Source organism: Ambystoma mexicanum, chromosome 1q (genome assembly GCF_040938575.1).
Source record: "Ambystoma mexicanum isolate Mex_15411 chromosome 1q, UKY_AmexF1_1, whole genome shotgun sequence".
In the NCBI taxonomy this organism is placed as follows: Eukaryota; Metazoa; Chordata; class Amphibia; order Caudata; family Ambystomatidae; genus Ambystoma; species Ambystoma mexicanum.
Window position 1 is genome coordinate 1,242,681,614 of NC_090922.1, and position 20,368 is coordinate 1,242,701,981.

Sequence of the window (20,368 nt, forward strand, 5' to 3'; positions counted from 1 at the left end):
ATTGTTACAATATGCCAGGAAGTACCATCAAAATGCTAGCACAATAGCCACATTTCCAGGAAGTGGTACATACAGTCCTGGTACTGACAATATTGGCAGGTATTACATTGAGCCCTGAATGTGATGCCATGATACCTAACCTATGCCAGGTTTTTCATACCATTGTCAATGATATAGTGCCATAACAGTTCCAAGTTCTGTTATTTCCACTTAGAGTAATAAGGTCAGCTGCTATTTTGTGAATCCAAATAGCCAACTCAGCAAAACAGGGGAGGTTTCTAATATTCCCAGTGAACAAGGTATTGATAAATAGCATGAAGTCCAGTTAGCACAAGAGTGCTGATTATGTTATACCCAGTTAGTAAAATAAGGCCAGAGTCAATATTACGAGTTTGCATGGTAAAGACGTATTCCAGTAGGTCTACTTAGCGCAATAAGGGCAGACTCCAAAGATCCAGTTATCGCAGTAAGTGCAGAATCCATTATTTTGTTTTAAATATTTTTTTATGTGTTTGATTGTATTTAAAAAAATTTACAAAAGCAGAAGTAAAAGAAAATCGATTGGATTCAATCAAATCGACTAAGTTCAAGTCAAGCTCAAGTTTGTCAGATGACTAGTTCCTTAATGTGTGTGATCCTCGTCTTACTTTACCGTTTTCAGTCTTTCCTAGACAGGATTGGTTTGGTGTCCTTCTGATTCCTTGATGCTCTTAGCACACATCCATCCCAATTGCTTTAAGGAAACCTACTACAGAAATGACCCAGTTAGACTTTTCACCACTTGTTAGTCGCAGCCACCACTCCTGCTCGTCGTATAGGTGTAAGTCCTTGAACAGATGGCCTAACCAACTCGGTCGTTCCTTCCCGAGACCTGAGCAGGATAACTACAGATGTTTCCTCGTCTCCACGCGTTTATCATGAGTACAGAAGCGACAATTGTTTGAAACCGCCTGCTTCCTGATCATTAAGATCTCATTTATGCTGAGTAGGTTCAATCTGAATCTCATAAAGCTTACTCTCAGATCTTTACTCAGAGATTTTAGAAGGTAAGGTAGAGTCATTTAATCTTTTAGGATTATGTGGAAAATCCTTTGTTAGAGAACTTTGTCTGGCCGCCGACTGTTTCAATCCAGTCCATTTCTAGGATTTTCTTATTTATTTTTACTGGGTTGGTAATTAGTTCCTCCTCCAAACTGCACATTTTTTCTAGTAAGTTCCTGTTTTTTAATCTCCAGGCTCTCAGAGTTAGACTTTCGCCATTCATCATTGCGGTGTTAAGTATCTCCAGCATTCGGTTTGAGTTAGGTTGTATTAACTTCTGATAAGACATCAAACCGTTTCTTTCAACTATTACTTTAAGAGATGACAAACTCAATTCTCTACGAATCAGCATCATTGAAGTTGATTGGGGGAGGTTTAAGACTTCGCGCCAAAAGATGCCCTCAAGCCTAGTCCAAATGGAGTGTGGAAGGGAAGGCATGGATTCAGCTCCACAGACAATACTTGGAATCACTTTAGTTCTGAAAAATTTCAGAATTGGTAAAAGTGAAAATCTTCCAAACTTTCTGTTCATGATTTTCGTCTGAACAATTAGCGATCTCATCTTGGTTAGTAGGTGGTCTTGCATCGGTATCTCTGGGCGACTGTTGCTCATTATAATCCCTAGATATTTAAAACTAGGAACGTTCTCCAGTCGTTGACCATCCGAGAACAGTTTGAGAGTTGTTTTCCCTGACGTCTTTAACGACATTGCCTTGGTTTTGTTTTCATTGAGTTCCAGATTATTTTCACTCAAATAGATCTTCAAGTTGTCCATCTGTCTTTGCAAGCTGATGGGTGCGTGATCTAGCAGTATAATGTCGTCCGCATATAAGATTCTCTGGATTTTCATTTTTCCCCAGAGAAGGAGGAAAAGAACTTATTAGTTCTTGAGACTCGCCATAATCCACAATGTATGAGTTATATAGAGCTGGCGCCAATGGGCATCCTTGCTTGACTCCTCGTGCTGTTACGATATTTTCTGACAGGAGGCCAGCTTTGTTTAGTCTGACTTTCATGGAAGTCTATGAGTAGAGGGCCCGGATGGGTTGAATGATAGACATTGGGCAGCTCCTTTGTTTTAACTTCTTCCACAGGGTATCCCTGTTTACCATGTCAAATGCTTGAACTAAATCCATGAAAGTTAAGCATAGCCGGACATTTTCTTCCCAAGCCTTTTCTTTTAGGACACTTATTAACAAGATGTTTACTGAAATTCCTAGGCCTCAAACAAAAACCCCCTGTAATGGATTGTAAGTTTGTGAGACAAGAGTCCATTCTTGGAAAACCTCCAGCACCAAAGAGCTGAAGATCTTGCCGATTGTGTTCAAGAGTGCTACAGGACGGTACTGTTTCTGATCTGACTTATCAACCTTTTTAAATATGGGCACAACATTAGCTTTTTTCCATGTTGATGGGATATCACTACAGTTGACACAATTCCGGAGACTCTCGCTTATTAGAGTGGCCCAGGCTTTTGGGTGTTGTTTTAGATGGTAGTTTGTTATCCCATCTGGTCCCGGTGCTCGTGAGTTGTTTAACTTTTTTATCTTCCTTTCTATGGTTTCCTTATCCCAGTCTTCCATTTGACTTTGGGGGGTGTTATTCCCTCGGGAGCTCTGTTTTCTGGAGCCTTATATAATTCTCTGAAGTGAGTATTCCAAGCTTTCTCTGGCACATTATTATCAAGGGTGGTTTGTTCCTTATTCTTTGGCTTAATCAGTGTCCAAAAAGCGCTAGAGTTTTTATTACTCAGAGTCCGTAGCATTTCTTCAGCGTCGGCTTGGTATAGTTTGGCTATCTGTTGCCGTATCCGCGTTTTGTATTCTTTTTCAAGCTTAATTGCTTTTATAATTTCACAGCGGTTTTTCGATTTTTTTGCTATCCTTTTACTTTGACTATTCTCCTTTTTTCGACTAGTAGTTTGTTATAAACATGTGGTTTTGGCTTAGTAAGATCTTTACCAATTTTAGGGACATTGTATACTTTTAGAAAAGGGCGGTAATTAAAAACTTCTATGCCACTTTTCCCCCCATCTTTCTTTGGCTTATTGGTAGCTGGTAGTCAGAGAGATTATTTGACTCTCCTTCAGCCTCAGCCGTGAATTCCCACTGCAGGGTTCCAAATTATTGGGCATGAAGTCTCTAGTCCTTCCGGTAAAATTCCAGGTAGTGATGAGTGGATTGTGGTCACTCTGAACTACTCTCATTACTTCAAAATCATCTAAGTCTAGGAGATTCTTTGAGACACATGTGTGATCCAGCGTGAGACCCCCTCCTATTCCTTCCCACGTTGGAACCAGTAATCTTTGTTTTTTATTTTATGCAAATTGTGCAAATCGTAAGCATCCATTAGGTGATCCCACTTATGGCCCCTTTCGTGTGAAGGGATTCTTTGGCAGAGTTGATCCTTTTTGTCCCCCTCCTTGAAGCATATTGCGTTAAGGTCTCCCGTGATTATTATATAATCAATTTTGAAAGTTGTGTTTGCTTCTTCAAGGTATGTTCTATAGCTTGTAAATATGTTTTGTCTTCGGTTCTGGCTGGGTTCCAGTAGGTGTTAATTACTAAGAGCGTTTCCATAAGAGTATGGTTTCCATGACCTTTTAATCTGTTCCACGAGACCAGAACCGCTTTTATAAGTTCTGAACCTCTGAGGGCGAGTTCCAGTGTTAGACCACTACCTGCTTTGATAGCAGTAAGGAGGCCCGAAATCGGTCTACCAGCAGATCTCTTTAAAGCTGGAGATAATAACACTTCAAATCCATCTAGGCTGGGTTTTGTAGTTAACCAGGTCTCCTGGAGGCACTCTATATCGTAATTGCCCAAACTGACGTCCAAGGTTGTCTTCAAGTGTCCAAAACCTCGAGTATTGCAGGAGCACAACAATTTTTTCCCGATCTCTTCTGGGCTTTATGGTTTCACTCAATCACAGTCCAGTGAATTCTTTCTCCTTGTAAATAATGGCTAGAAGAATGAATAGTTTTATTGGACTCTTGAGCTCCAAATATTTTGTTTTGAATATGATTGTTGATCTTTATCTCTTCTACCTCTGCTAAGCTGATTTCTCGAGGTGTCTTGCTTTTTATTTGTTGTTTGTTGTGTAATCTTTTTTCAATTCGGGACCTTGCAGGAGTTTCGCTCTTCTCTTCTTATGTTCAGTATTTCCATGGCTGTTTGATGATGGGCTTCTACGGGGTCTTTCCTGTGTACAATGAGATTTGTTTATCTTCGTCCGCCCCATTCCACTCGAACCTGACGTCCAAGTATGGAGTTGACGGTCTGTGTCGTCCACTTTTAAATTTCTGTAGGATGATCTTGACTGGACTTTTGATCTGTGCTTTGTTTCCTCAGGTGATTTCTCTTACTTTCTGAGAGTTCTTCAAGGTCATACCCCAGCCTTTTGAAGTCTCTTACCGAATCTCTAAAGCATTTTCGCACGTTGGTTATTTGAATGTGCAAATAAGAACATTCTTTGCTATCCTCAGACTTTGGTTCTACGATCCTGATGTCTCTTGATGGTAGATTTTTGAAATATGTAGTCTGATCACACAGCTGTAAAATCCTCTTTCGGTTTAGGACTTCATTTTTTTCCTTTATGAAATTGCTTCTAATCTGAAAAAACTTTTTTGTTGCGTGATTTGATGTATCTTTTCCTTTTTGCCGAGAGTTAACGGCGATCCCGCCCTTTCTTTAGAGGTCCCTCTTATCAGATTAGGCTTGTAATTTTGACTCTGCCGTTTAATTACTTTTGAGGAGCAAACAAATGGCTGGAATCTTCTTTTCTGTCCCTTGGTGTAGCTCCAGGATCTCTAGCTCCTCCTCGTTTTTAGTCTTTGTCTGACGATGGTTAGGTTCCGATGTTCATAAAATGACCTTCTTTGGGTGGACTCGTCCTTTCTATTTCTTGAAACTTTTTTAGAATGACGCTCGATCCTTTTTACAGGACAGGTTTCTCTTCCTTCTCTTATCCATTTTTTCTTTTTTGGCTCCAAAATTTTTAAGTCATCTTGATCTGGTTCCCTTTTATGTTGTCTCCTTTAGCAGGGGTTTGCTCTGCTTCTGACTCCTCAATGGAGTAGATACTTAATTCCATTAAGTCCAGGATTTGATCGAGATCCTCTCTGCTTGTTAGCGGAGCATCCGGTTTCAGGGGTGCTATCGTTGGGTGACCTGTTTGAGTTTTATTTCCCTTTTGCGTTTTTGGATTTGCTTATTTGCGGAGTACCCTGTGTGGATTTATAGTTTCTTTAATTGTGTTCCCTGATTTAGTAGCATTAGCGGTATGTGTATTAATACTGAAGAACCTCACATCCCTTTGTTGGAGATGTTTATTTTGCCCAAATATCCCATAGGATGGAGGCCTGATAGCCTGGCCTCGAGCCTCCAAAAGTGACAGAGCGTCCGACTTGCGGAAGCCCTTGGTCCTGTCCAAGAAGAATTTTAGGTCACAACTGACATCCAGGCAGTGCAGCACTCTCTCTGCTTCGTCCTTGGGATCGGGAAAGAACGTAGGAAGGACTATTTCTTCATTCAAGTGAAATGCAGATGGAACCTTGGGCAGAAATGCCGGGTGCGTCCGCATGACTACCTTGTCCTTGTGAAAGGTGGTATATGGTTTAGAGGCGACCAGTGCCTGGATCTTGCTCACTCTGCAAGCCGAGGTAAGACTGACTAGTAAGGCTGCCTTGATGGTGACCAGCCTAATGTCCACAGACGCCACTGGCTCGAATAGTTTGTGCGCCAGGTTGCCCAAGACTATGTTAAGGACCCACACAGTGTGCTGTCTCTTGACGGGCGGGTAGAGCTTAGCAAGACCAGTCAGATGTTTGACGATAGTTTGGAGGAAGAAAAAATTCCTTTCTCCAAGTTTCTGTAAGCCCCAATGGCTGCAAGGTAGGAGCGCCGAAAAGGAGAGTATGTCGTCCAAATTGCAGGCCAAGGGGTCAATTCCCTTGGAGTCTGCCCAGCGGCAGAATCTGGTCCATTTGCTTTTGTACTGCGCCCTGGTGGGTTTGCTCCTGGCGCCCTGTATGATTTCTAGATTGGCCTGTGAGGTGCCGAAGCGCTACCTGCTCAGGTACCACGCTGTGAGCGCTAGTTTCCCTGGCGCAGGGTGGATGATTCTGCCCTCCTGCTGCACCAGAAGATGTGCCGGGCCTGTCGAAAGGTGTATCATGGGCATCTCCGAGAGGCTCAGTAGTTCCGAAAACCATGGCCTGGCCGGCCACCATGGAGCTATCAGAATGAAAAGGAGTCGGTGAGACTGCTTGATCTTGCAAATTACCCTGTGGATCAGGGCAGTAGGTGAAAAGGCGTAGGCCTTCATGCCGGTCCACTGGAGGTGAAATGCGTCGCCCAGAGAGCCGGGGCCCTGACCCTGCCAGGATACGACCTGGGGACACTTCTTGTTCTGCCAGGTGGCAAAGAGATCCACTTGGGGATGACCCCACCTGTTGAAGATCTCCTAAATAACAAGGTCATTTAGCTGCCACTCGTAATTGTCTGCTCCCAGACTGTTGAGCCTGTCTACCTCTAGGTTTGATTGCCCCGGGAGGTGGACTGCCGAGAGGTAAATGTCGTTTTCCAGTGCCCATTCCGACATGCTGATCGCCAGCCTGCACAGAGGAGGGGATCTGGTGCCTCCCTGCTTGTTGACGTAGTACATGCTGGTCGAGTTGTCTGTCTGGATGAGGACAACCTTTCCCGTGAGAAGTGGTAGGATTGCTCTGAGCGCTAGCCAGATGGCATTCAGCTCCAAACAATTGATGTGGTATTCCTGCTCCTGTCAAGTCCAGGTGCCGTGGACCGAGAGGGTAGCTCCCTAGCCCTTGAGCGAGGAGTCTGTGGTTATGGTGGCCTAGAGGCCGAAAGGACTTGCCCGTCCGTAGGTTGCAGTCCATGGACCACCAAGTTCGGTCCGGGTGGAGAGATGGAGGAACGTTGATCATCTCGGATTGCGAGCCCCGCTCCTGATTCCATGAGGCCGCGAAGTGCAGCAGAATCCTTCACTTCCTTAGTCTCGTGTACGGCACGGCTAACAGGACCACCGCCAGTAGACCAAGAAGATGTTGGTACCACTATGCCGAGGCTCCCCCCCTTTGCTGAGGATGTGGCCAGTGGCCCTCTTGATGGCCGAGATTTTGTCTTCCGACGGGAAAACCCTCTCGGAGCACGTGTGCAGTGTGTTCATAAGGGCATGGCTAGAGTGGCGAACCGCTTTCGGAGATGTAGCCCTGACGAGCCAGTCGTCGATGTATGGGTAGATGTGGAGGCCCTGCGCTCTGAGGAGGGCCGTCACAACGTTCATAAGTCTGGTAAAGACCCTGGGGGACGTGTTGAGGCCAAATGGAAGGACCTTGGATCCTGAACCGTAGGAAAGAACGATGGAGCTGCCAAATCGGGATGTGTAGATACGCGTCCTTCAGGTCCAGGGAGCACATCCAGTCTCCCTTGTCCAATGTCTCTGCTATAAAAGCTGGCGTAACCATCTTGAATATTTGAAGGGGTAGGGAGAGATTGAGTGTGGAAAGGTCCAGCACAACTCTCAGGCCCGCCTGGTTCTTCTTCTGAATGGTGAAAATCTTGGGAGTAGAAGCCAAAGCCTCGCTGGGAGGCTGGGACTTCCTCCACTGCCTGGCTCTCTATGAGCGACCGGATCTCCGCCAAAAGAGTTTCTGTCCCAACCTGTGGGAGTGGAGGGGAGGAGGGAGGAAAGGCTGGGAGAGGAAGGCAGTACCCCGTGGATACTACGGAGAGGATCCAGGGGTCTGCGAAATTCTGGCACCAGAATTGTGCATGGAGAGAAAGTCTGTCCCCCGCAGGCGACATGTGGACACGAAGGGGCGTGTCATGCCTTCTTTCCCTTGAAGGCTGACGCTGAGGAGTGGGACTGGAAAAAGCCCGTACTCTCCCCTCAGTTTTTTGTTGTTTGCGCCGGTTCTGAGACGGTGAGGCGGTCCGGCTGCCTGGATCTGCGTTCCTGGAAGCCGCGGAACCCTCCAGATGTACGACCCATTTCCGAGCGCTGCTGAGATTGGGTGTACGACTTGTGCGTGGTTGTTAGGCTCACCTGATATCCAGGGGGCGCCACATGATGCTGGATGGGTGGCTGTGTGCTATTTTCGGGCTTTCTCTGCTTCGTTATTTGCGTGATGGGGGGTAGCGCCTTGGGTTTATATGCACAGAGCTCTCCGTCCTGCTTCTCTGTGCAGGGGCGCGTTGTGAGTGCGGGCGTTCGGTTGGACCTAGTTTCTTCACTGGTCCATGGGCCCAAGTATCGGGTCCAGACGGGCTGTGACTCTGACTCCTCTTGCTGTCTTCAGGTGAGTTATTGTTTCTTTTCAGTTTCTAATCTGTTCCTTTCTCCTGCTTCCATTTTTTTGTCCTTCTTTTCGATGTTGCCTTTTTCCGACTATGCAGTCTCTCTAATAATGTCTTTTGTCTCTGCAGGGATGGTTGCGGTTAGAGTTCTTGACAAGGCGCCGGATGTAGATGAGCTTGCAGCGCCGGGCGGTGAAGATTACAGGTAAGTGTTGATGCGCGGAGCACAGCGCTGTTATTGGATTTATTGCGAGTGTTGCTAACCTGTGTTCTCTCTCCTCTTTCTCACCCGTACAGGTTGCTGTGATGTTCCGGAGTGGTGAGCGAGAGGAGCGCAGAATGATTCCAGGATCCCTGCTTAACCAGGTAAGTGTTGTTAGTAATGCTGTCCTTGTTTCATGCACCTTTGCAGGTTGAGGTGAGGTTCCGAGGTGGCGATTGAAGCACGGAATGGCTTCAGGATCCACTGCTTACCCAGGTAAGTGTTGTTAGTAATGCTGTTCTTGTTTCTTCAAGGTCGGTGATGGCACCCTGATCGATGGCTTCAGGATCGATCCGGAGATAAGCAAGAGCTGGACACAGTGAGCGTTACGCTGCAGGAGTGCAGAATAACGCAAGGCGTGTGTTCCAGCTTGGGCGTGGCTTATATAGCCAGCCACACCTGAAGGCCCCGACCACACCCAAAACACTGGTCTGTATAGTTCAGTTCTAGGAACAGAATTGTGTTACACGACTCCATGTTGGGTTTAGACCCATAACTGATACTTGTCCTATTCCTGATAATGAGCCTGGCGCCAGAGGTGCTACGACTGACTCCAAGTGTTCTTATTATGGGGTTTAAAAGCCCTTGGGGCCACTTTTAAGGGCTGCAGTCCCACTGTTGCCGGGGGGCTGTTATGCTTGTGGGGGTCAGGGGCATGAATCGTGACAGTGGTCTTTGTAAGAATGGATAAAGAATTCGCCGTTTATGAGCAGTTCTTCTTGTTCAGCTCCCCACCCCCGTCTAACAGTAGATCTAGAATGCGCTCCTGGACATCCGGGTTGAATTTCATTGCCCGGAGCCAGGCTGTGCTCCTCATGTCCGTGGCAATACAGATGGCACAGCCTGAGGTATCGATATGAGCCACTGTGGGTTCCATGAGGTCATGCACCATGAGCTTGGCTTCCGCTAGCCTCGCCTTAAAGCGTGATTGGCACTGGGTGGGGAGTTCCGGGAGGAAGTCCGCAATTTCTCGCCATAACCGTTGGTTGGCAGCAGCCAGCATAGCATCTGCGTTGGCCTGACGCAGGTGTAAGGAGGCGTTGGAGGAGATCTTCTTGCCGTACGCCTCCAAGATCTTCTCCTCCTTGCCTAGCAGCGCTGCTGAGGACGACTGAGGCTTGGAGTATAGTGATGCCGCAGTGATCACTGAGGAGTGTGGCTGAGGATGGGTCAAGAGCAAGAGTGTATCCCCCTCCATCTGCCTGTATTTGGTATCCAGGTGTCGGTTCACCGGCTGGACCGAGTGGGGTTTGAGCCAACCCTTCTTGGCCAGGGAGACTACGTCAGTTTGCAGTGGAATCCCCGTGCTGGCAGAGGGGCGTCTCGTGAGGACTTCGGCCAGAACCCCCTCTGCCGGCTGTTCGACCTCGGGTTGGGGGAGGCCCAGGTACTCTGCCAGGCCAGCAAGTAGTTCATGGAAGGCCCTGGAGAGGATGGTTGGTACGGATCCTCCTCCTCGTCCGTATCCTGCGGATCTGGAGGATCTTGTGGAGGAGGAGTAGATGGCGCCGGAGGCTGGGGTACAGGGACCGCAGCCGGATGCTGAGGAGGTGGCAGAGGAGGTTGCAGAGTTGGCTGTGGAGCCGGAGGAGGCGGCTGCACCACGGACTGGGGGCCCGATGGAGGAGTCTGTGGTGCCGTTAGCATGGCAGGGAGGACTTCCCTGACTGCGTCTTTGATGATAACCCTCATCTGAGGAGACCTCATGAGGCCGAGAAACTTCTCGAAGAGCACATCCTCACTGGCCAAAGAGGTGGCAGGGGATACCGATGGGGTAGTGGGGGGCTGCTGGAGCCGCTGCGTACCCTTTCCATTTGGACGCAAAGGAAAGTTGCCCTTGCGCTGGTTGAGGCCAGTCCCACCTTGACACTCGTCCTTCGCCGAATTCGTGGAATTGCGTCAGACGGGTGCCCCTTTCTGGCGTGGTGGCCATTTTGTCGAACTGCCTGCCACGTGCCTGCGACGTGTTACTCAGCACGCTGGGCCCGGCCTCGTCCAAGACTCTTGCGTGTGGATCACAAGGCCTACCCTGCTCCTCGGGCCTCGGCCCGGTAAGTGGGACACCCTAGACCCGGGGGTCGGTAGAGCTGCGTTTAGGCGCCCCCTTGGACGTACTGCCGGAATTAGGGCATAGCCCCTCGAACGCATTGCCGGTGTTAGGGCGTAGCCCCTCGGCCATTGTGCCGGTAAAAGAGCGTAGCCCCTCGGGTGTAGACCCGGTAAAAAAACCTCCCGGTTCCTCATCACTGCGCCCGGGAGGATCTGAGGATCCTTCAACCCGAAGGCCGGTAGCTGTAGCAGTATAGGTACACGTCCTGGTAGAAGGACCTGGCCGGTCCATCGGTGCAGGAGAGTCCCTGGGAAGGAGTCTCCTTTGTGGGGTGCGCTGTAAAATATAGCCCTACCTTGGACCTGGTTTGATGCTTCACAAAGTTCTTGAGATTCTCTGGAGGTGACCTCTGGAAGAACTCCCTCGACATGGCTAGTCTGTTCTTCAACGCCTTCGAGGACAGCAAATCACACGCCGAACATGATTGCCAACCGTGGTCTGGGCCAAGGCAACATAGGCAGAGGGCGTGGGGGTCTGAAGTTGGGAAGAGCTTGTTGCAGGATGGACATCTGCTGAACCCTGTAGAGGTCGACATCTGACGGGGAGGAGCAGGACGCCTGAGAACCGAGTACCTGAATGATAGAAAAGACCAAAAAAAAAAGACAAAGAGAAGAAGTATCCGCACGTGGAATTACATGGCCGAAGCCAAACCCAGGAGCGCTGGTGAATTCGGCCCATTCCCGTCAACGCAGAAAAGGGGACTAAGGTGTGGCGCCGGAGGGCGGAGTCAGGGCAGCGCATGCTACCTGGGCCGCGCCTCTAAATTTAAAGGGGAAGAAAGCTTTTTTCTGGTGAAAAAGGTTCTGTCTCCCGTCCCTTGGAAGGGACGCCCATACAGTATGGAGGAAAGGGGACAGGACGTAAGAGTAGGGAAGTGCAAAAAGGGTGGGGAACTGTAGGGTTACAAATATAGCCCCTAAGTGCGTGGAAGCCCAGAGGCAGTGCAGGTGCTTGCAGGTCGTGGAGGAAGCTTGGTGCCCATAGCGCAGCAAAGAGGTGGTCAGCAAGGGAGAGCAAGAGAGAAACAAGAAGCGCAAAGGAAGGTCTTGAGCTGCTTCTGGAACCTGAGGTGGTCCTGCTCGAGTTTGAGAGTGGCACTGAGGCCATTCCAGAGAGACGCCCCTGCAGACGAGAGAAAGCTACCTCCAACTCTCTGTCTGGAGAAGCGTCTGACCATCAGAGAGTTAGAGGTAGCTGAGCAAAGGGTTTGAGAAGGAAGATGTTTAGGAAGAGAGAGTTGGATGTAATGCGGGCCCTGGCCCCAGACAGCCTTGTGTACAATACAGAGGGTCTTGGACTTGATCTTTGCAGCCACCAGGATCCGGTAGAGAGATTTCAGGGCTGGAGAGAGACGATCCCTGGGCTTGAGGCCAAGGACAAGTCTTGCAATCCTTTTCTGGATTAGTTACACAGGGCAGAGAGTAGAGGAAGGCAGGTTGAGATAGAGGCTGTTGCAGTAGTCCAGTCTACAGATAAGCAGGGCTCTGGAAGCATTGAGCTTCTGGGGAAAAGTGAGAAAAGGAAGAATACCTCAAAGGAGGTGCAGCTGATAGTGGGACTTCTTCGAGAGGTCTGTGATGTGAAGGGGAGAAGGAGAGAGCAGAGTCGAAGACGACCCCAAGGTTCTTGCCTCACCGGAAGGCGCAGGGAGGGGGCCCAAGGAGGGGGGGCGAGAGTGAAAGACGGAAAGCAGGAGCAGGGGTCCCAAAGAGGAGGATCCCTGTCTTACTGGCATTGAGGCAGAGATTGTTGCAGTCACACCATTCTTGAATCGTGGATAGACAGTCAGGAATGAGCGAGAGAGGAGAAGAGGCAGAGGGTAGCCTGAAGGAGAGCGGAGTGTCATCCACATAACACTGAAAGTTAGAGGAGAAGGTTGGGATGAGGTGGGCCAAAGGGGCCACATAGAGGTTGAAAATCCAGGGAGAGTGGTTGGTGCCCTGGGGAACACCATGTTAGGCAGAATCCTGTGCAGTACCCTCTGGGACCACTACACACAATTAAGACTACAGGTGGGAATACAAGTTTTACCTTTGGTACAAGCCTGTACTACTATGTCAGAGTGGTAGCAGTGGCGGAGCAGCCAGGCTTATCTCAAGAGTATATGAGCAGTAGCAGAGATTACACAAAGGGACCACAATTACTGCGACTCAAGCAAACAATGACTAAAGGTTTCAAGTAGAAAAATATAAGTGCATTTATTTTTAAACCATTCGTTATAAACACAACACTTCTATTAAACTTCAATAAAAACCACATGTTAAATATACTACAACTAACCAATTTACTTTGTACAGTATGTCTCAAGGTAAGTACCCTGTGTTTGAATGAACCGTGTTATGAACAAAACACGTTACCGCGAATACGATTGCGATCCTTTTTGACAGTTTGGTCTACTAAACAAAGGCGTATCCGTGACATGAAATGCTACTGGGGCAAAAACACACTTCCACCCGAGACACCCAGAGGGAGTTGGAGGCAAAAACCACAGGCAATATTTTGGTTAGGCAGGCAGAATCAAGAAACACTCAGAGACAGGAGGTCAAAAATCAAAGGGTTGGAGCCAGGGTCGAAAGACACCCAGCCAGTTGCAGAGGATCACACGGTCAGACAGTTCACGATTCAACGTAGCCAAAAGTACTTCGATATTGTCAATGTTCGGAAGCAAAAGTTATAAGAAGGAGGAAGACGAGGGTAAGCCTTGGAAATGAAGAAAAAGGGATTCACCCAGTTTCCTCAACAGAACAGTACCTTGTTCCAGTGGTACAGCTAGTGACCTGGCAGTTGTTCCTGTTGGTTTCCCGCAGACCCACGATTCCTGGAGCTTCGTTGTGAAGGAGGACGTCTGAAGGGGGTCTGCACCACACAGGGATAAAGCCGGCAGCAGCGATAAGGAATAAAAGGTGCGCTCCTTAAAAACAGGAGAGTCTCTTCAGGTGGCTATCCGGACCACTACAGCAGTGTGCAGCGATTTCGACCACGGTAGAGGATCCTCTGGCTGTAGAAGATGAGCTGGTTATCCCCATCAAGCTCAAGGGAAGAAGACTCCGGACTGGATCTTCTCTGAGTCGTTGAAGGGCAGATAGCTCAGGACTGCAGCAGGGCTTCACCAGGATTGGGTAGTTGCCGCAGCCGTCGTTCTCTCCACTTCTCTTCGGTTCCTTGTAGTTCCAGTGGCGACTCTCTGACTTCTAGCCCAAGAGACCTGCCTTTTATGCGGAAAAACCCCCATTCATGCAGCCTGGCTGTCAATCACCCAGCAGGGGGGCTGTCCAGCCCGGACAACTACCCTGGCCAATCATGACAAAGTGCGACTTGGGTTTCCTAGGATACCCTGTGCAGGGGGTGATTTCACCCCTCCCTCACATTCAGCCCACCTAGACACCCAGGCGCCTTGAGGAGGGCTTCTGGGCAGAATCCCGCCAAAAGACAGTGAACAAAGAAGGCGAACCTAGTTTGCCGCGCAAAGTAAAATACAAGAAGGACTTTAACAAAAAGAAATGGCGAATAAACCCAACCGGAGCCAAGAGAAAGACGATTTAGTCAAGCGGGTTTATGTTCGAGACTAATATAATAGCCAAGAACAGTACCACGTTTATCTAATATAATCGCGGTAGAAAAGTTAGGGTAGATACCACTGCCACCAGGCAAGCCTAAATGTTAAAAGAGCGAAACAATGCTCTAGGAGGTACAGCTACAAAGGGATACGAGTTAACCCTTTCCAGTACTCCATGGAAGATGGGGTGCACTGGATCTGTGGTAGATTGACTAGTAAAGTTAATGGTAATTTTTCCCTTTTCTGGGGGACAGTAGTCGCCTCAGAAATGGAGTCGAGGGAAGTCTCAAAGACAACCCTGTGCCACGGCACTAAAGTTGCTGTGTGACACACAAAAAGAAGGGGGCTACTGAAGTGGTGTACTTCAGAGTCTACAATCACAAAAACAGGTAGAAACACATAGCAAAACCCAGGTAAGAGTGGGGGAAAAGCTTTCACTCTTACCAAGTGGAAAGAAAATAACTCAAGAAGTCCAGCAAAGCTGCTGGGGGACTCACTAGGTGAGGGAAATTAGCCATAAATAAGAATTCTCCCTAACACACCACATGTGGAGAGAGAGGTGGTGGACATGTGGAGAGAGAGAGGTGGTGGAGAGAAAGGACCTATGTTGGACCTGTGAGAGCCGGTCCAGGAGGAAGGAAGTCAACCAGATGAGGGCCTGATCCGCGATGCCCAGGTTCTCACAGAGAATATTAATCAGGATGGCATGGTTGACTGTGTCGAAAGCAGAGGAAAGATCAAGGAGGATGAGGATAGCTAGAATCAAGATTAGTGAGCAGGTCTTCAAGGGTGTTCAGGAGAGCGGTTTCCATGCATCTGGCTGCTCTGAAGCCAGACTGATGGTCATGGAGACAACCAACAGATACAGTGTGGAGAGTGAGCTAGGAGATGGCCAGCTTTTCCAAGAGTTTGCCCAAGAAAGGGGTGATAGAGATAGGGTGGTAGTTTGCCGCACAGGAAGGATCGGTAGACGTTTTCTTAAGGAGGCGATGCACAAGGCAGTGCTTAAGGGGGAGGGGAAAGTTCCAGTGGCAAAATAATAATTGCAGAAATCGGCCAAGGCTGGAGCGAGTGTGTCAATGGGTTCCTTGATGGTTCTGGAGGAGCAGGGGAGCACCTGCTTCGATGACGCTTTCACATATATATGATATGATGTGGCATTTATAACGCGCTTGTACACAAGGGGGATGTACAGTTAACTCAAAAGTGCAGCCAGCGGGTGGGTCATAAGTGAAGAGAGAAGGTACTGTTGGGTTGCAAATATAGACCCTTAAGTGCTGGGGAGCCCGGAGGTAGTGCAAAGGCAACTTGACATGCAGGATCCTGGGCCCGAGTTCAGAGGGTGACCAGGTGACCAGTGCGCAGAGCAGTCCAGTGCATCAGCAAGGGAGAGGAAGAGAGAACGCAGAAGCGAAAGGGAAGAACTTGAGTTGCTTCTGGAACCAGAGGTGGTTCTGCTCAAGTTTGAGAGAGGCAGGGAGGCTGTTCCAGAGAGAGACCCCAGCTGAGGAGATAGATCTGCCCCCAACTCTCTGCTTGGAGAAGTGTCTGACGCTCAGAGAGTTGGCGGTGGATGAGCGGACAGCTCAAGAAGGAAGATGTTTTGGAAGAGAAAGTTGGACCCAAGAAAGCCTTGTGTACAATGCAGAGGGTCTTGAAGTTGATCCTTGCAGCCACTGGACCCAGTGAAGAGATTTCAGAGCTTGAGAGATACGATCCCTGGGTTTGAGGCCAAGGACAAGTCTGGCAGTCCTGTTCTGGATAAGTTGTAAAGGTCGAAGAGTAGAGGCAGGAAGATTTAGAAAGAGGTTGTACCAATAGTCCAGCCAGGAGAGGACCAGAGGTCTGGAGACAGTGAGCTTCTGGGGGAAAGTGAGAAAAGGAAGAATACCTCTGAGGAGGTGCAGCCGATAGTTTGAAAGCTTAGAGACGTCAGAAGGTGGAGTCGAAGATGACACCAAGGTTCTTAGCCTCACAGGAAGGAGCAGGAATAGGGTCCAGAGTGGGCGGAGAGAGAGAGAGAGAGAAAGAGAGAGAGAAAGAGAGAGAGAGAGAGAGAGAGAGAGAGAGAGAGAGAGAGAGAGAGAGAGAGAGAGAGAGAGAGAGAGAGAAAAGGAGGCAGTATGCCCCAAGAGGAGGATCTCATTCTTACTGGCATTAAGGCAGATATCAGTGGTGGCACACCATTCCTAAATTACGGCCAGACAGCCTGGTATGAGAGAAGAAGAAGAGGTGGCTGAGGGAAGCCTGAAAGAGAGCCGAGTGTCATCCACATAACATTGAAAATTGGAGCAGAAAGTAGCGAAGCAGTGGGCAAGAGGTGCCAGGTAATGGTTGAAGAGCCAGGGAGAGAGGTTAGACCCCTGTGGAACACCACAAGTAGAGAGAGGGATAGAACAGAGGAAAGACTCCAGTTGGACCTCAGAGGGTCCAACTGGGGTCATAGATCAGACTTGCCTAGAAACGTCATCAGGAGTGATCACAGAAAAAGAGGAGGAGGAGAGGGGGGCAGCCAGAAGAGGGCCAGGAGTGGTAGAGGGAGAGGGAGAGGAAGAGGAGAACGAGGACAGTATATCCTGGATTTTAGTAGAGAAGTGAGAAGCCAGGGCCGTACAGAGGGCCTGGGAGGGAACAGGCGAGGTGGAGACTGCAGCAGGATTGCCCAGCACCTTCCAGATTTTGAAGAGTTTGGCAGTGTTGTTTGAAGCCGCAGAGACACTGGCTTGGATGTAGGCTCTCTTTGTGAACAGTACAGAGAGCCTGTATTGCCATTGAAGCAGTGAAGCAGGCGACAGGCCAGTTTGTCAGATGCCCTCCACTATCTCACCGTACACCTGCTTTTTAGGGTGGTGAGGCCAGAGTCATACCAAGAGTTGCACTTGGAGGTAGTTTTCAGGTGGATTCTCATGACAGGGACAAAGACATCAAGAGTGTTAGTGATAGAAAGATGCAAGCTAGAGAGGGCTGTGACAAGAGTGCGAGTCCGCCGTAGGAGTAGGAGGAGGAGAGAAGGTAGCAGCAAAAGCCTCCACTGACACACGCTTCATGTGCCGGATGATCGAGGAGGTTGGTGGCAGTGCTGGAGTAGGCTTCTCCTGGGGGACAGAGTTTCAGGTGGAAGGAGAGCAGAAAGTGGTCAGTCCAAGAGAGAGGAGTGGGGAAAGGGTTAGAGAGGGGGATGTCAGAGGAGATGAAGACATCCAAGGTGTGCCCGGTAGAGTGCGTCGGACCAAAGGGTAGAATAGAAAGAGAGAGTGTTGTAGAGATTGCGGAAGAGCCCTGAGGAGGGATTGGAAGCATCCAGATGGATGTTGAAGTCTCCAAGTAGGAGAAGGTGCGAGACAAGAGGCAAGGAGAGAAGATGAAAGGTCAGCCCATTCAGAGCAGAAGAGGGTGACCTGGCCAGGTGGCCTGTAGATAGTGGCCAGTTAGAGAGTGGCCAGGATAGATAGAGAGCCTGCAGACTAGGCCTGAGTAGGGAGGACAGAGGTGGGAACCCACTCTGGGAAGATCAGGGTGTTAGGGAGATTTCTCACACAAGTGATTAATTCCATCTACCTTATAGCCCTCCAGCTCTTCTGCTATATTTTGGGGCTTTGAACTTTTCATTTTCAATGCGTTTTACTTTTGTGTTCTTTGGTTATGGAGTTTTTAAAACTACTCCAGTGGCATCATCTTTTTCTGTGTGTCACACAGCACCTTAAGTGCAGTGACACAGGGTTGTCCTATAATAATAGGAACTGCTATTTTTCTTAAAATGTTTTATATACAAAGATGTTGTTTTTTACCAAGTTGTCAAATGATGCGGTTTCTCCACCGATAGACAATTTTGTGATTATGTACCACAATGAATATCTCGCAGCAACAACCTCATGCGCCAACAATTCTATGGATTCATTCATGTTGCGTATTTATATATTCTTTCTAACCATTTGCTACAACCATAGGCGTTACCTACACCTTTTTGGGCCCCCCACTTGCCCCAGTTACAAACGAATTCTGACATTTCCAATTCCAAACTGACAACTTTTTCTTTTTGGACACTGCACACCAGAGACATGCGCAATACAGCACAAGCGTTTTTTCTTTCTTTAAAACGACATGCCAACGCACATGCGCATCATCTGTTCCCAACAGTGATACAGCTTTTCGCCACAGGACAGAGCTTCGGACGCAGCACAGCTCTTTTCATTAACTTGAAACAGGTATTTAAAATGCCCCTTCCTGTTCTCCCGTCCCTGGCCCTTGATTCTGTCTTTTCACCCTTTAGCAAGTATAATCCGCATGCCAGAGGAACACTGCATTGGCGCACAATGCTGCATGTAAAGGCCGCCATTATCTGCCTAAGCACTTTGCTTTTAAATGACTAGATGCACTACTAGTAATCTAAATAAAAGAAACTCACGTTACCTGTGACCTCGATATGTGCACTCGCCACCATAATCATTCAACATATCTGCTTAAGCACTTTGCATTTAAAATGAAATAGATGCACCATCATTTTTCTAATCCACCGCAACTCACAATATCTGTGACCCTTGCCTCGAGGTTGCACTACCACCATTGCTCACGTAATCTGTGCACTCTGAAAATGACCATCTGCACTGACTATACTAGATGTTTTTTTGCCGCACCATGTGCAGCACTGCCATATTGATTACAGCTAGTTCCCAAATAGCAGCACTCTGACTCTCTATGCCTACAACATGGACACCTTGTACTTAGCTGTTTTTATTTCTTTTATATTTAGCTCCTGGCAACTGACTTTTTGCAGTTTGCTACCCAGTCCTAACCAATTTACTGGAAATCAACACCTCAACCTAGGCGTCCACTTACCTGAACATGGTAGGTCCACTTTTTTGCAGCCTTTTCTCCAACCTCTGACATCACCTTCTCTTGACTAACTCAGTCTATTGTAACTACTTCAGATGGACGCGCTTTCTCAACACCGCCCCGACCACAACAAACAGTCCTGAAGACCGTTCGGTACAACCTAACAGCGCTGTTTCACTTCTTACAGCCACTGCAATCTACCATGAAGATATTGAACCAGAAACACTAAGCTGTGTGTCGACAATATGACCGTATTGTGATCCTAAGCAATACATGTAACAATCTATCACTCTGTCTACTAACCCACAAATGTGCAGATTACAATGTGCTCAATGATACATACTCTCAGTGCCACGGCACTCTTTGTAAATATGTCCTTTTTGTGTTAATGTAAATAAAACATTTTGCCTTGATAATTGCTTTGCATCTATAGGTGTTTTGTCCTTAGAGCTAGTATCTACCTAGCTCTGCTGCATTTTTGTGACCCTATGTCACACCCTAGGTCAGGGTAGCCTTTGACTATTTTCTCCCTTCCATTGTACTCACCCTCTAGAGTCAGGCCCCCTTCAAAAAAGAGGGCATCGACCACTTATCTCTCATCATACAAATGAGATACAGGCCTTTTACACAGCCGGGGTAAAATCGGGCTATATAGAAATGTACATCCATCTACATACTTCCATCCCGGGTCTGCACTCGTTTTACATCCCCAAAATCATTTCAAGGGGGCAACCTTGCCCTCGATTCACTGGAGGGTGGACCGTTCACTTGCCGCACCACAGAGCTCAAGACGCAACCTCCATCTTGGTGCAACGCCACCTAGCCCCCTTCATTAAGCACCAACATAATGTGCTGACTTGTATAAATGTTTGTGAATTATCCTGTTTAGTCTTTGAATGGTGTAAAAAGAAAACATTGACCGTAATCTGCAGGCTGCCTAAAAAAATGGGAACTGGAGCACTAAGTGAATGTTGGTATGCTTACCAAGGATGACTTGCGCTGCTGTAGGTTTACCTTTCTTAGTTGCTGTCCCGTAATGCAAGCCTGATGCAAATTTTCTGCTTGTAACCTAGGGTCTGGACTGCTTTTAGGTGGGACAAAGAATGATATGCATATGAAATGCCTCCTCTGTGAAAAGGGCAGCGAGCTAAAACATTGTCGAGACTCTCCCGGGGGCCATCCACCCAAGAACAGGTCAATGGGCTGTGTTTGTGCAGGTAGAGGGACTCCCAGACCTTCATTTGCAT

The 20,368-nt window shown here is 48.2% G+C and overlaps 1 protein-coding gene across 6 annotated transcripts in view; it reads right to left on the reverse strand.

Annotated features, from left to right (window-relative positions):
- PATJ (PATJ crumbs cell polarity complex component) overlaps nucleotides 1-20,368 on the reverse strand; it is a 3,332,662-nt gene that overhangs the window by 812,313 nt on the left and 2,499,981 nt on the right. The window lies entirely within an intron of this gene.